The sequence below is a fragment of the Ambystoma mexicanum genome, chromosome 3p (genome assembly GCF_040938575.1).
Source record: "Ambystoma mexicanum isolate Mex_15411 chromosome 3p, UKY_AmexF1_1, whole genome shotgun sequence".
Taxonomy (NCBI): Eukaryota; Metazoa; Chordata; class Amphibia; order Caudata; family Ambystomatidae; genus Ambystoma; species Ambystoma mexicanum.
In genome coordinates, this window is record NC_090925.1 from 767,261,916 (window position 1) to 767,276,979 (window position 15,064).

Below are 15,064 nucleotides of genomic sequence, written 5' to 3' on the forward strand. Positions count from 1 at the left end.
TCCATCGGGTATGATGGCCATTTTTGTTTTATTTCTGCTCTGATTCGCTAATATTGCAACGTTTTCGCCGGGTTATTACCTAGTTTGTCTCTGAATTCATTTAACGTGACAAATCTGCCCTCAGGAAAAAGGTGGCCTAATTTCATTTCCCTGTTCGGGTCCCATGAGTTCTGAATATCTGCGTGGTAGGGGGGGCGATCTGAGGTGCGCCATAATGGGATGTTTTTGCTATACGGGTTTGTGATCTGTAGTCTATCTATTATACGTTTCCACACATCTAGCGTGGTGCGTAGTGGGTCATAGGGGCAGGGGTCAACTTTGTATTCACATATCAGGGTCGTTTTTATGTCATTCTGTGCAGCAGATTGTTTCTCAAGGTCGACGTGAGAGTATTTGTTGTCTGTGTCATACCACTGGGCTGCGTATTGGGCCTGAGCAGTCAAGTAGTATATCTCGAAATCGGGGGCAGCAAGTCCCCCTCTATTATATGGTTCAGTAAGAGATTCTCATCTCGCCCCGACTGTCTTTCCACCCCATACAAATGTCACTGCTAGTTTCCGGAGTGCGTTAAAGAACTTTCGTCCCAGCCATATTGGTATGGTATTGAAGTACTATAAGAGCTTTAGAGTCACTATAATTTCAGGATGGCTATCCGGGCCAGTAATGATAGTGGGAATTTATCCCAGAGGTTAAGTTTATTTTCTAGTGTGTCAAGGTAGTCGGCATGGTTCTTGTCATAAAGAAGCTTCTGTGACTGTGCCACTTTAACCCCTAGATACTTCACTGTTTCCTCTGCCCATCTCATCCAGTACAGCTGAAATGGTTTGACAGTTGTGTCATTGAGCGGGAATACATCCGATTTCAATGTATTCATCTTATATCCTGAGTGTATGGTAAATTTGTTGACTTCTGCAAGAATTGGTTCTATGTTGGCATCATTTTTTTAAATGTATATTAAATTATCGTCCGTGTATATAGGGATATTATCTGTGGAGGTCCCCGTATATGTATCCCCTATGTCCGTGAGATTCTCGTATCCTGCTTGCGAAAGGTTCGATTGTTAATGCAAATAGCAGGGGGGGAAATGGGCACCCCTGGCGGGTGCCTCTGGCTAGTTTTATCTCCTTTGAGTAGTTCCAATTAGTGCGTACCTTGGCTTTAGGGTCTTTGTATAGCAATTGTACGAATTTAATGAATCCCTCCCTTATACCCATACGTTTAAGTACCCCGAATAGGAAGTTCCATGACACTGAATCGAAAGCTTTTTCAGCATTGAGCACCATTGCAGCTGCACTGGTTCAACTGTGACATTGTGCCAAACAGTCTTCTCAAATTTAGGGCGGTCCACCTGCCTGGGATAAATCCCGACTGGTCTGGGTGTACCAGTTCAGGCATATAGGGTAGCAGTCTATTGGCCAGCGTTTTTGGAAAAATGTTCGCGTTTGAGTTTATTAGTGAGAGTGGGCCATATCCGGACATTTCGTTGGGGGGTCTACCTGGTTTCGCCAGGACTGTTATAACCGCCTCAGTGAGGGGAGGGTGGCAGAGTACCAGTGGCGCAGGCCTCCTCCCATACTCTGAGCAGCTTGGGAACTAGGATATTTTTGTAAACTTTATACAATCAATGCTAATGCCATCGGGGCCCGGGCTTTACTAGATGCCAACAAGACTATAGCTTCTGCAATTTCCTCTCTGGTTATAGGGTTATTTAGTTTCCTGCTGGATTCGTTATCTAACACGGACAATTTGGTGTCTGCCAGGTATTCCCTCACTTCCTCCTCTGTAGCGATATCGTTGTTGGAATATAGTGTTTGGTAGTATTCTCTGAACATGTCGTTTATCTCATCAGGCTTGATGGTGGTCAAGCCATGTGGTTTTGTGATACCACTAATATGATGAGTTTCACGTTCCCCTTTTATTATCCCTGCTAGTAGCCGACCAGGTCGGTCGCCCTCTCCATATCATCTAGCCTGTACAGTCTTTGCCATAAACCGGGTCTCTCGATCTGCTAGTTCGCAGAACCTCAGTTTGTTCCCTTTTATTAGTCCTAGTAGTGCTCTATCATGTGCTCTATCATGTGTTCTTCCATATTCATTTTCTAGGTTCCTAAGGTCTTTTTCCATTTCCCCCAGTTCCATTCTAGTGGTTTTTAAAAGTCGGATGTTGATGCAATCATAGCTCAGCAGAGCCACACCTTGAATGTTTCCCACACTGTGGAAAATCTCTCTACTGAGCCAACATTTTCTGCAAAGAAAGATTCAATATCTATTCGTAGTGTCTCTACCAAAGCATCATTTAGCAGTGCTGCCGGGGCCATCCTCCACATTCCTGGTGGTCTAGGGAGGTGTGCCTGACGTAGTTCCAGTACCACTGATGAGTGGTCTGACCATTTGCGTGGTAATATCATAGTTTCATGTACATTACCCACCCACGTACAGGACATGAGCCAGAGGTCTATTCTGGAATGGGCATCATGTACCGTGGAGTAGTAAGTGTACTCCGTGGTCAAGGGGTGTTCGTTCCTCAAATGTCGACCAAGCCATACTGGGACATAACTTGTTTAATAGCAAGGGAGGCTCTGGACTCATGTCTGTGTTTGGTACTCGATCTGCCCATGAGTAAGTCGAGTGTTGTGTTAAAATCGCCTCCCCACAAAATTGGGATGCCAGGGTTGTGTCCTATTAAGGTTGCTATTTTGATGTAAAACTGAGGGTCGTCTGTGTTAGGGCTGTATGTGTTCACTAGTGTTAATGCCCTATTATTTATCGTACCAGATACAATTACATACCTACCTTCTGCGTCTATGAGTGTTCCTTGCTTCCTTGAAAGCAATGTTTTTGTGTATTAGCGTTATTACCACTCTCGCTTGTGACAAGTAGTTTGTGTAGAATCTGTTCTTCCCCCATCTTTGTGCTATCCGTTTGTGTGTGGTTTCTAATGCATGGGTTTTTTGGACCATTATTATGTCAGGTGAATGCCGTTCTATATATACACCCAGATTTTTCTCATTTTTATCGGATTGGTCAGACCTCTCACATTCCACGAGATCAGCCTAAGGTATAGCGCCATGTGACAGTGCAATCTTTCTCATCTTTGTGTTGTTCTTTTTCCCCTAGTCTAGTCAACATCAGCAGAGGCCAAGCTCGTATACCATTTGGCAATGATTTTCCAACTTTTCTCGTAAACATTACTGGGTAATAACGACCGGTCAACTAAAATAAACCATGAAATCCCTCTTCCCTTCTTGTCCCGCCCCCTCCCTCACCATCAACCCCAATTCGATGATGTAACCATCGTGAACTTTTGGATATATCCGGGAGGGCGGGGCATGTTGATAGCCTGTGTTGCCTGTGTGGCTCAACACACCCTACTTTACCAGTTATTGTTGCTGCCGTTACAGCGAGAAGGAGAGGATGAATGGTGTTATTAAGTCGCCTGTCTGCTCATTTCAATCGTTGTCGCCGTCGCAGTCTGCTCCATTGTTGTGCTGTTCAGTTGTCTCTGGGCGTGGTTGTCCTGGAGGCATGGGTATTGACGCCTCCACGTAGGCCTGCACTTGTGCAGGGCTGCCAAAGAAATGGGCACTGCCCCCAGGTTGTATCCTCAGTCTGGCGGGGAACATTGGAGAGTATGGCACATTCTGGGCTCGAAGCAGGCGTTTATTTTTATTTATTTATTTACATTTATAAAGCGCTCACACAGCCCGCAGGCATCGAGGCGCTGTTACAGGAATTGTTTGTTTTTCTTAGTTGCGTAATTGTGTTTTTTTTGTCTTAGTTACGTATTTATAACGCGCTTAAACACCCGGAGGTTTCTAAGCGCGGACCCGGGGATCGAACCTGTTGCTGCTTCGTGTCGTCTTGCTTCCAAGACGCGCACGCTGCCGCTGAGCTATCCTCCCGGGACAATCGTGCTGTAGGACCTTCTTGGTGTTTGAACGCCAGCTGCAAAGTCCGGGTATATATTTATGGTGTTATATTCAAATTTTAAAAAGGAGTCCTTCTCTCTTGCCAGCCGGAGAATTGTGTCCATGGGCCTCATTAGGACCCAGGCGGTAAGGGGTTTACGGCGGCGTAAACAGCGCCGACCCTTACTGCCTGATTCCGAGGACCATGGCGCTAAGGGACCTTGTTGTTAATTACGCCACCGTAATTTACGGTGGCATAATTAACGCCTTCCCCACTCCCATTATGCCCTATGCGGCAAAAATGGGAATGGGGAAGGGTAAATGGGTTAATGGGGACTTACCGCCCCACTCACCTCGGAATGGGGCGGTAAGTCCGCCAACCACCATGTTGTAAACGTAGTTTACGCCATGGTGGTAAAGGTACGACCCAGGCGGTAACTTACCGCCTGGGTCGTAATGAGGCCCCATGTCTCTGTAATTTAACAATCAAACAATTATTGTCCTTGGTGGAGCTCACGGGCGTGGAGGGGAGCCAGCGTCCGGTGTGCTCTCTCGACCAGAAACTGTGGGGACAGCTTGGTGGGGTCGAACATAATTTTCAGGAGTTTTTCTACAAATAGAAAACACTGCCCTTACATGCTGATTCCGGAATCCCCACTATTCGGACGTTATTCCGCCTCGATCTTGATGACAAGTCTTCGCATTTATTCGCCACTTTCTTCAACTTGTTCTGGATGGCATTTAGTGTTCGGTCGTGGCGCAGTATCGCGTCCTCATTTGTGCTCATTTGCGTTTCTGCTTCTGTGATGCGTTCACTCTCTTTTTCTATCTTTGCTTTCAAAGAACCTTTTGTGCCCACGATATCATCCAGCTTGACGTTAATGGCTAGGAAGCCATTTTGCATCGTTTGTAGCAGGTGATCGTCCCATGGGTTGTCAAATCCACCCTCAATAACCGGGGTGTCGGGAGGCGGAGGAGTGGTGGATGATGCTGGTCTCAGGCCCGTGAAGGAGTCCATTGGGCCCTTCTTTTTGTTTGTGCCTTTGGTCATTATGTTATCTCAGGGTATTTTGGATGTGATCACGTATCAGTGGCCAATTATTTTTATCACAGTGGTAGTTTGCGCTGTGTTATTAACTTGATTATTCCCTCTGATCTCTGTCGCACCGCTCGTGAGGGGTAGGATTGCTAATTATTCCACTCCGGTCTTGTATGTCGGGTTTTGGGAGGTAGGCGGTCTGACAGTGCTCCCGTACTGGTCTAATAATGGTGCCGTTTAATAGCTATTCTCTCGCGTTTTCTTCCTGTTGTCGTTCTAGGAGTCTCTAGTTTACTTGGTGTTATTGTAGCCCTGGTTGTGATCGTGGTCTGACGTGGTCGTGCCCACTCTATTAGTGTTGTAGTCTGTTTGCCGGAATATTGGGTTGACCTCCAAGTGTGCTGAGGTCTGCAGCTGATGTCCAGGTGGTCTCACGATGATCCGGGGTAGATCCCTATTCCTGTGCTTGGTTATTTTGTTTGGATTCTCTGTCGTGTCCTCAGCGTTTGTACGGTGTAGATCTCGTATGCACATTGGTTCGTGTAGTACTTCAAGGTTTTTGTCTCAGGCAGACTGTGGCGTGGCGATCCCACCGCTTCTTCTATGTGTGCTCTGTGTTTTGTCTCATCAGGGATCGTTCTGCCTGGCTTGTGATCTCGGCCTTAGATCATGATGCTTAAGGTCTTGATTGTACGTGGATATATTAAGGTAGTAGTGGTCTGGCTGTGCATGGGTTTCTTGTTCAGAGTTCTTGTTGTAGTTGCTGCATATGCAGCCGCGTGTGGCCTTTGTGCACTATGATTTGTGTCGGCACTTTCAAGTCGCGGTCACAGGCAGATCGTGGCGTCGTGGTTTCTTCCCTTCTCCTGCCTGGGAACCATATTGTGCCTTACTACTAGGGTTTGTGCTCCCTATCCTGCACCCACTGCAACGGATCGTGGTGTGTAAGTCCTGGATTTTGTGCAGATATGTTGCGTGGACCGGGTACGCACAGTATATTTCACCTGAGGAGCTTGCCCAAGTAAGGTTGGCTATACGGCTGGTTGGAAATTAGTTTTATCAGCCTGCGTGGTCGGTAGCCTGATAATATTGGAAATGTTTGTGTACCGCTTCGTTGGGCCGGTTCCAGGGACTGTGTTGGGACCTTTGTAGTGCCTGGATCATGCTGTCTTTGAGTTAACGCACTCCGAGGTACGTATTCCTATGGTGGGTTCCGCTGTATTATTTAGGGTATTGATGTGTCGCATCGCGTTTGTTCGTGCCCAGTCTCCTAGAGGCAATTGTAAATGATATCATCTGGTTCGTGCGCTTGCTGTTTTTCTCGCATGTTCCCCCACGCGACCAGGCACACTGGTGAGCCAGCAACCCAAGGCTTCGGCTTCCAGGATCTTTATCCGCTGGGCTATGCTTGTGGTTTAGGAAGTCTGAGTCGAGCGTGGGTAGTAGTGGAGCGAGCGCTCTTACCTTTTGGCCTCAATCAGGATCATGTATGTTCAATTCCAATGTGCTTTACAGGATCAGTCGTGTGGATCTGATAGTTGTACCAGATGGTCCCAGCTTTCCAGGCTGAATGGGCAGACACTGTGTCCCGGTCGGTCTGTTTGGGCTGTTCGTCCCAGTTCTAGCCATTTCGTCTTGGTGGTCACAGACGTGTAGTCGCGACCGCAGACCCGAGGGTCGGACACCTTCCGGACCTCAACCCGCAAGCAGTTCAGTGTCGTAGGGGTTGTCTCGCACCGGGCTTGCTTTGGCTCTTCAGATTTCCAGATCTAGGGGCCACCACCAGCCATGAGGTATGTGGGGGTTCGGCCCGGTAGCCGACGTTGCTGGATAACTTTAGCCTAGTCTCTGTGCCTCTGTACCTGGGGTGTCGACTGTGCGGCCAGCTCCCATTTCTCCCAGTGCCGGCTGGAGGTTACTCAAGGAGTGCTTCAGATTCTGTAGCTGCGATTGTTTCTACACTGTTCGTTCGGCATGCTCGGTGGGAGCCGGCCCCTCCCCCGCTCTCGGCCTCAGTGTGTCGTCTTAGTGTCACACAGGCCTATCTTCCAGCGTTTCTTCTCAGCTCTGCAGATTCAATTATTTTTGCTTGGCGGCGGCTTATAAAGTGCAGGATTAATTGCGAGTGCGGAGCTTGTATTTTAGGTTACCTTTACGATCCGCTGCTCAACAGCGCCCCCTGCCACCCCTTTTCTAACTCTAACACTTCTGCACAACACAAAGGACAACGGACTAACACCAGAGCCATTTACCTGACATGTCCCAATACAAGGGTCAGGCAAAGTCAGGCAATTGATCAGAATAACACACACCTGACAGCCCTTTCCCTTCCCCATAGGGTTTAAAGGTGGAGCCACAGAGCACAGTACGAGCAAGGTGAGTACAGCAGACAGCACGACGAGACAACTGCTACGCGGCAGTTCAAAAGAAAGAGAAAGGCGGCAGGAATCAAGAGGGTGGCGAGGAGAGAGGTGACCTTGCCCTTTTCGTCCGAGGCCCGCAGAACCTTCGTGGAAGAGAGCCTAAAACAGCGAACAACAAGTGTCCTGCAGCAGATGTCAACGGTACACGGGGCAAGCCTATGCTGATAAGCAGGAGCAAGGGAAGCTCCTCTGCACGTGGTACCGGCCTTGACTTCAGCGAAGCCAAAAGTCCAGCGGTTCATCACAGCCGGTGAGTCGAGGGGAGAACCGGTCAGAAACGGGCTGTGTTGAGTGAGAATTGCAAAGTGGCAAGTTTTGAACGAAACCAGATGAACTATGAATGAACTGTTGAAAGCGTGAAGGGGAGACCAGCTACAGAGGGAAAAGGGCGCCACGTTGGTGCTAACTCAAGAGACTCTGGTCGAGCCCCATAAGAGAGAAACTACAAGTACCAGAAGGCTGTAAGAGGGCCAGAGCAATATGTCAACGTGGTCATGCAGAGGGCCAAGCTAAATCCCTGTACAATCGAAAGACTTTGATTTCCAAGCACTGTGAAAGAAAAGGAAGTGATTCCTACAGTCAAAGTGATCATTGAGAAACCAAGGGAAGAGAAATCCCGCAAAAGACAGAGGGGTCCGAGCCCGACCAAGGGAGATCCAGGGGTGAAGCTGTCACCCAAAGCTGATTGATAAAGGAACTGTGATATATTTTGGAATACGATTTAGAAGGGTCAGCACCCAGAAGAGGGAGACCCAGGGGTGAACCCATCACCCAGCGAGCATTGGAAAAGAACTTTCATTTGTTAAAGGAACTTTTGTTTTGTTGTTTGAACACGTCAGGTCCTCGAAGGCAAGAGACTTTCAAGGGAAACAAGACTTGGCCATCGACGGCCCTGATAACTGAAAGCTCGAGGGTTAAAACCTGAACTACCATCTTGCGCTAGAAAAGCCAGAGAGTGTGTCCTGAGAGCTGGCATTGGAATTGTTGTTTCGTGATGGAGAAGCCCGAGACTGTACTGTGCTTCAAGCTCCCATCTTACCCTGTGTCCAAAACGTGAGGAAGGGAGACCCACGCTACTGCATCCTGACATATTATTTGAGAACACTTCTTTCTTTTCTTGAGAACTATCCCACACCCCTTTTTGTATTAGTTGTGAGGATTGGCAATAGGTTTCTTAGTATAGTCCCTTTTATTTTGAGTCGACGCCACTAGGACTGCCTTAGTTTTCATTTGATGGTCAACGCTTGCCCCCATCTTAGATTTAGGTTTAGATTAGGCGTTTTTCCAACCTGCACACAGCATTCATTGTTCAATAAACACCCTTGAACTGTGATCACTTGAGTCTGTCTTACTTGTTGTCACCATGAGTTCCTTACAGCACCCAGTCCTGGTTTCATCTTGGAATCCGGGGAGTTGTAGTTTTGCTAATCATAAAATCAGTGCTTTAAATGGGATGGTCCTACCCAGCTTCAGGTATCTGCACTTCTCAACTCCTGAATGAGAATACCCATACTCAACTAAATGAAAGCTTTTCAATTCACTTTATCGCAACTTAAAGGACTAAAATCCTACAGCCTTTGCTGGACAAAGCAGCACCCTCTTCCCCCTCCTCTTCTCTCCGCCCCCGCAGTGCCCATAATATCTCCTTCAGGGCCCACCCTGCAGAACAAAAGGAGAGTCCAGCATGGAGCCGGGATTGATTTGGAAAGCCTGGGAATTTACTTGTTTAAGTTGTTTCTTTGTTATTAGCAATGCCTATTAAAAATATGTAAATGTTTAAGTAATTGGAGTTGTGATGGAACTGGAGCATTCGACTGAAATCCCACACACAGCTCCAGTTACCTACCGAATTTCTTATTAGGCAAAGAAAGCAAGCAGTTAAGTTTAATAAAGTTAAGTTTACAGCAATGACATCTGCTAGTATAATACGCAAAAAGGAAGTCTTGTTTAATATAGATATTCCAACTTTCATAACAGATACACCGCTTTACCAAAGTGTGTGCTCCTTCGCACATAATGTAATTTCTCTGGACATTGGTTGCAAATAAAAGGGACCTGTGCCTGGCTGAAACGGCCAGGCGCCGAAAGAGCTGCTCAGAATGTTTGGCTTCGTAACTTGGTGAGTACCTGCACTTCTTTTTTTCCATTTAAAGTACTGCTTAAAATGGGAAATAAAAGCAACAAGTCCCCGAATTCAAAGGAAAAAACAGGGCTGGATGTCATTTTTACAGATAGCAATAGGAATCTTGAAGGATCTGCACTTTTACTCACTAAGAACAGGCAAATGCTCGCAATAAAATATAGGAAGTATAAATACTCCCAACAAAAACAAGCATTGGCAATGCCAACAATTTGAGCTTTTGTGGGCATCTAATATCCGTGCTTGCAAAATGCCTAATACTTTATACACATGGTCAATCAATGGGTGGGCAAATAACCAAGCACCTATACGCTTTGTGTCGTCTCCAATTTATGGTACTCTCACAATCCGAAGAGATGCAACAAAATGCACCAAAACAGAAGCACCTGCAACTTCAAGTAATCAGTTCTGGGCTCTGCTTGGCTGCAAGATAAGCTAGCAACCAAAAGAGCATTTGCCTTTGGGTCTGCAAGAATAAAGCATAGGTTTTAGCTCTGTGCTACTAAAAAGAAAAAACATTTCCTGAAACGTGATTGTCCTAATTCTGGTCACTCACAGATGGATGAAATCCTGATTCCACCTCAATGGGATTCTAACATGTGACCTATAGATTGCATTCTGTGCTCAGTCAGCAGCATTAGCTCAACCCAGCCATCTATCCTAGCTAGCAAAGCTAACCTTTTTCCTTGCCTCTAACCTGCCTCTGTCCCTCACTTCCTCTGCCTCTACTATTGCACTTCACCCATCATGGTCACATCCTAAGTGCAGCTAGCCGTACTGCCTACCTGCACTTAAAAATGTCCAATGTTGGTTGTCCTTAATCTATGTATGTCCACTTATCGGGGTGCAGCCTTGGAGCAGCAGCAAAGCTGCCGAGATAGTATGGGGCATTCCTGTCCTGGTGTTAAGTGGGTTGGGCACGGGCCTAAAACACTGGCAAACCTCCAGATTGGGCAGCGATGCCTGCTAACTGGAACAAAAGCAACCCTGAGATCCTGAGTGTTTTCCTGCCAAGGAGAAAACAAGATGCATGTAGCGCCTTCTTTAAGAGTGTCCATTCCAGGAAAGCGCTACAGCAGAGACTACTTCTACACAAGCAAGCCAATACGATTGGGGGGAGGGGCATTGGGAGACGTGCAAGTCTCACTGCAGTTTGTTAGTGCAGGTGACTGGCATAAAGCCTAGCTTCATCACAGAATGGCCAAGTAACCACCTTTGGTTGACCCGGAAGCTATCGTAATTCATTCCGGGAGCTGAGCCCGCACACTCACTGGCTTTCTATTCTACTGTCCTGTGGAGGGTATTGGATGAGAGTTCAAGTCTAAGACACAAGAGTTCAACCTCATGTCTTCATCGGGTTCTCAGAGTAACCTGGGGGGGTGGGCACACAATGCTCAGTGGGTGGCGAGCCGAAGATGAACATTTAAACTCTATTACATGTCAATTAAGGAGGTGGCTAATCAATGATACACGAAATCAAGCGTAACTTGCAAACATGTCCCGGGGGCTGCCCTGCTCTACCTGCAACACTCACCTGCCACACCTTGCATCTCTGTTATGTGGTCTTTGTGCTTCAGAACAGGTAAAAAGCTGCCCTAGCTGACAAACTCGCTTGCTGAGAAAAGGGGAGCCACACAGCAAGGTCAACAGAAATGCTTTCTTACCATTTCTCAAGCAGGTGGAATGTTTATATGACAGTTCTCAAGCGGTAAGAAGGCACTTCTACAAGCAGTTAATTTATTCTGGAAGCATTGAGATTGATTTTCCCACTGAAAAACTATTTTTCAAATCAGGACCATTATATTTACTAACAGATAGCATTGTCACACAATTTTGTTTTTGTGTGTCTTTATGACTTGTCTGAAAAGCTGCATAACGCATAGAAGATTGTTTAGGCTGACATTATTTTGCATTCATATACTTGTATTCTTCCGTTCCAAATAGGGAAAACAAAGTTACTGTCATACTATTTTTAGTTCACATAAGTATTTATATATTTGTCATTTCAGTCTACAATGTGATTTGTGTACAAAATCCTTCGAACACACAGAGGCCAGTGTTAAAATCTGTGAGGACTGCCCTCTGTGTGTTTGTAGGACTTTGCTTGCACTTTGGATTTCTAGCTCCCCGTTGCCAGCATGCACCATGTTGCCGGCAGCAGGGAGCTAGAAATCAAAGTGCGAGCAAAATCCTGTGAACACATCGAGGACAGTGCTCACGTAAGCACTGTCCTCTGTGTGTTTGTGGGGCTTGCACTTCGGATGTCTAGCTCTCCGCTGTCAGCAACTCGGCGCATGCCGGTGGCGAGGAGCTAGAAATCCTGAATGCGAGCAAAATGCTGCAAACACACAGAGGACAGTGCTCACGTCGGAGAGGATCTCAGGACTGAAGACCCTGAGATCCTCTCTGATGTGAGCACTGTGGGGTTTCATGTCTTATTGCAAGTTTCTTATTTGAACACTTTACAGTTGGTTTAAAAGTGGTGGGGAAGGAAAACAACTGAAAGGGAATGCATCGAAGGACTAAAATAGAGGTGGGGTGAGACAGACAATGTATGTGCAAAGCCGAGCACAAAGTGGGTTTGCGGGACAAGCATCTGCATGACCCTTCTCAGCTAACAGAGACAATCATTGAGCCAGTAAGAGTTTGAGCACTACATGACATGTATTACAACATTGCCGATTTCGTGTTGTAAGACATTGATACATATTACAACTTTTAAAAAGGACGAGAAACAGCCCAAGCTATATAAACAAAAACAAGCAAATTAAATGCAGAAAGGACAGGAATAATGACTGCTGTTGAAAGAATTGTAAATTACTTTAGTTATTTGAAAAAAGATTATACTCACATTATTCAATGATTGTTATTTTTCACGTTTTCTCGCTAAAATAATCTCAGTGCCAATGCATTCCTATGGGGATACTTACGTCTCTAGATTTTTCTCACAAAATGGCCCTTCCAAGTGCTGAGAATGTTGGCATGCATGGGAATGGTGGGGATTAGCATGGCTAGGGGCAGGGAATGGCAGGGATTCAATAACCTAACAGCTTTGTATCCCTCCTTAAATGTCATCTCCATTGGAAAAGCATTACAGACCCTCTTATGTTAAAGCACTTATTTTAATGACAATAGTTTCGCCTTAAAGGTAGCGCTTTCAGCACCACCTAATAGCCAAAATAAAAAATAGGAAACTACAGATACATAGTAACCTGCCCCTCTGCTTTTAACAACACAGCTCCACAGATATGTTGGATCATTTTTGCAGAGCTCTCAGGTTTCACAATTATGTGGCAGCCACCCAGTCTTTTGTTTGCAGGGGGATTCTGACAATTATAGTTTTGGCATTGCTATTTTAAATGTAGGACTACAAATCCCAGAATTCCAAGAAAAAACCATGAGTGCATACCCCACTCACTGTTGAAGTGGGAAAAGACCGATGGCTGTACCAGCAGTACTACAGGATAAAGCATTAATAATATTGCCCGATCTGAAAAGGAAACATGCATCTTTTTATTTGCATGAAGAATTATAACATCAGATGTTATTCCGGTTGGCTTGCCTGCTATTCCTTCTGCGTGAGCGTGGACAGAAATATATAACATCGAGCTGTTTGTCGTAGTCTCCCTTTCACTTCCGGTTTATACCAGCACGGCAGAAGAGAACCGGAAAGGAAGAAATAGATGTAACACTGAAACCTGCTTCGGCGGACAGATAGTAGAGTTGCACCACATCAATAGAGAAGCGGCACCTGAGAACTATCTTCTTAACTGCTTGCACGGTAAGTTTGGGTACCCGTTGATTCGTTCTGATAGGGGCAGTAATCACACTGTCAGGAAGTCTGAAAGACCTATGTTTGCAGGAGGGAGGGATTGAGGAATGGAGCAGGACTGATCGAGAGGGTTCAGAGTGCCCGACGCTAGGACTGACACGGGATGAGTGCGATGGCTAGAAGGGAGAGTGGGCGTGGAAGGGGAGTGGGGGTTGAGCGTCCCCAGTAATTATATTGTGGGGTTGGGCGCGATAACAAGACCACATATCATAAATGATGAAACCCGCACGTTTATGTTGCCACTGTATGCAAAACCAATTAATAGATTGATAACTTCCTATAATTTATTTCCCCCAGCAAGTTTTGAAATTGCGATTATCATCTCGCTGCCGATCCATTCATAAACCAGTCTCGTTCAACTTCAGACCTATCAATATAAAAACATGAGATTCGTACTTTATGGTTTAAGGAAGCAAACAAATTCTTGGCTGTGATTTTTATACGGGAATGTTCGAAGTTGAATAAGAATCCCGACAATCCCACGTAAAGCAGCACTCATTTAAGACAATTAGATTACTGTAAACTGTTTCTTGGATTGATTGATGCTACCATTTAAGTATTTATTGTAATCATCAATCACTTATATATTGCTTTTCCAAAGTCCCTTATGTGCACTACTACTTAATCTTTTATAGCTGCGCATAATACTGAAGACCAGTCTCTAAGTGCAGCATCGGGATTCGAGTCTGTGTTGCTCTGCATTGTCTTGCTCCGAAGACATTGCCCATGAGCTATCCTCCCGTCCCTCTTGCACACCAAAAAAAGTTATCTTTTGACGATCATGGAAAAATTAAAGGCTGAGTTGACCTGGCAAGGATTTGAATCCGCGACCTACAGATGCCACATAGATGTCAGCAGTGAGTACTGAAACCTGCGGAGCTATCCTGCCACTTTTTTCTTCTAAAGTGTGCACGCCAACAGCTTTTGGTAATGCCTTGACTCTGGGGGTTACCAGTCTTAATAATAGAACACCTATTATCAAAGTGATTAGTAGTAGAGGGACTATGTTGTGGCACACTTTTATAAACATGATCTTTATATTATTTTTTTAATTAGAAAACCTTGGAGGGACGGCTCAGGGGAGGGAAGTGGATAGATATCACAACATTTTTCTTTAACTGCACGATTGATGAAATAACATACTGTAGTGAGAATGGATAGCTCAGCATGTTAAACGCTCAACTCTTTTTGAAGTTCAAATCTCGACAGGGTCAAATCATCCCTTCATTCTTTTGGTGTTGTTAAAGTACCATTAAATTTAGCAGTGTTAATACTTATTGTTAACCACTTAAAAGCAGGAGGAATTGGGGACAAAAACATGTGATCTATCGGGTAAGTACCTTTGCAGGGAGTTGGAAGGCTTAAAAGTTACAACAAATATTGGCAAAGCCACCATGTGAATACTAGTTTCAGATTAATGCATTTAGAAGGATTGAAGGTGAGTAGAAGCAGTTTAGGGGCACTCTCCCAGTCCCAGTACACTAGGGGGAGTTCTTGGGGAGGTCCTTGTCCAGAACTCTGGTATGCAAGCTCCCACTTGAACTTACATTTTTGGAGGGGCCGCCCCTAGTTCCTCTGAATCGCTGGCCCACTAATGTCATTTATCTAGTTTCAGGGCTCGGAGGTCCAGTGGCTGGTTTTGGCTTCATAATTGGGAAAGGCTAAATGGGTGTTCAGCCTCTCGTAGGACAGTTCTAAATGCCTTTAAGCAGGACAACCAAGA

The 15,064-nt window shown here is 45.7% G+C and overlaps 1 protein-coding gene and 1 long non-coding RNA gene across 2 annotated transcripts in view; one reads left to right on the plus strand and one right to left on the minus strand.

The window, feature by feature from the left end:
- The window catches only part of LOC138580839 (uncharacterized), a 38,342-nt gene extending 25,183 nt beyond the window's left edge, over positions 1-13,159 (minus strand). The window contains exon 1 of the long non-coding RNA XR_011304356.1: positions 13,072-13,159. This is a non-coding gene — a long non-coding RNA (uncharacterized lncRNA). The remainder of the gene's footprint in view (positions 1-13,071) is intronic.
- The window catches only part of THOC6 (THO complex subunit 6), a 214,823-nt gene continuing 212,909 nt past the window's right edge, over positions 13,151-15,064 (plus strand). The window contains exon 1 of the mRNA XM_069651700.1: positions 13,151-13,290. The gene's annotated coding sequence lies outside the window, so the exon portion shown is untranslated. The remainder of the gene's footprint in view (positions 13,291-15,064) is intronic.